Source organism: Mus pahari, chromosome X (genome assembly GCF_900095145.1).
Source record: "Mus pahari chromosome X, PAHARI_EIJ_v1.1, whole genome shotgun sequence".
Classification (NCBI taxonomy): domain Eukaryota; kingdom Metazoa; phylum Chordata; class Mammalia; order Rodentia; family Muridae; genus Mus; species Mus pahari.
The window spans coordinates 64,500,118-64,501,382 of NC_034613.1; positions in this window are offsets into that span (position 1 = coordinate 64,500,118).

A 1,265-nucleotide genomic window follows, 5' to 3' on the forward strand; every position below is an offset into this window, starting at 1 on the left:
CTCTCACACACACACACACACACACACACACACACTCCCATACACACACACACACTCTCATACACACACACACACACACACACACACACACACACAGTTACTGATGAACACTTAAACTTGAATTTGAGGTAAATACTTTTTATTATGATCTTGCAACCATAACCTTAGAGCACATAGAGTTACTATATAACACTCCAGTGGACTGGCTTTGTTTTGACAGGACAGGTTTAGTTTGAGTCCACAGCACCACAGAATAGTTTGAATAGTCTCTGATTTAGACATAGATAGACTACTGTGATAGGGCAGATTCCACACTGATATTTATAATGGCTTTAAGATAGTATTTAAAACTGCCTGTAGTTTGAATTTGATGGTAAACATCTGAGCTGTGGTTTCAGTATTCATACATTCTTATTTTATTTCTTTGTCTTTGAGACAGGGTCTCGTTATATAGGTCTGGCTGTTCTATTTGGAATTTGCTATGTATTCTAATCTGGCCTTGTACTCTCAGAGAACACTTCTTCCTCCACAGTTTTGGGATCATGTAGTTGAGTTCTATCCTATACAGTTTAATGTTGTACATGTCTTACCAACAGTATGGTGGTTACTTATTTTTAATAATATTTAGTTTTATTTTTAAAAATAAAAAATTTAAAGTATTTAATTTTATTTTATGTGTATTTCATCTACATGGATTAAGTTTACCATGTGTGTGCAGTGCATGCAAAGGACAGAAGATATTTTGAGGTCCCCCTGGATGTGTACTTATAGGTTCTGAGCTGTCACGTGGGTGCTAGGAGCTGAACTCAGGTTCTCTGCAGGAGAAGCAAGTGCTCTTAATCACACAGCCATCTCTCTAGCTCCAACTGTTACTTTAAAATTTGTTGTATGTATGTATGTACCTGTTTGTGCTTATCATAGTACACATGTGGAGGTCACAGAACATCTTTGGGAGTCATTTTTATTTTCTGACAATGTGGGTCCCTTGGATCAATCTCAGACTTGGCAACAAGGGTCTTTATTTGCTGAGCCACCTCTCAGGTTCTTATCATTAAGTTGTTAAGAGTATAAAATCACCAATCTTTACCATTTTCCAATTCTTTTATATTTTGCAGCATGTACTGTTCTGTAGGAAGCATGAACCTTAGTCTGGAGAATGTGCTGCATGTTTGTGCTTCTTCTTCTTCTTCTTCTTCTTCTTCTTCTTCTTCTTCTTCTTCTTCTTCTTCTTCTTCTTCTTCTTCTTCTTCTTCTTCTTCTTCTTC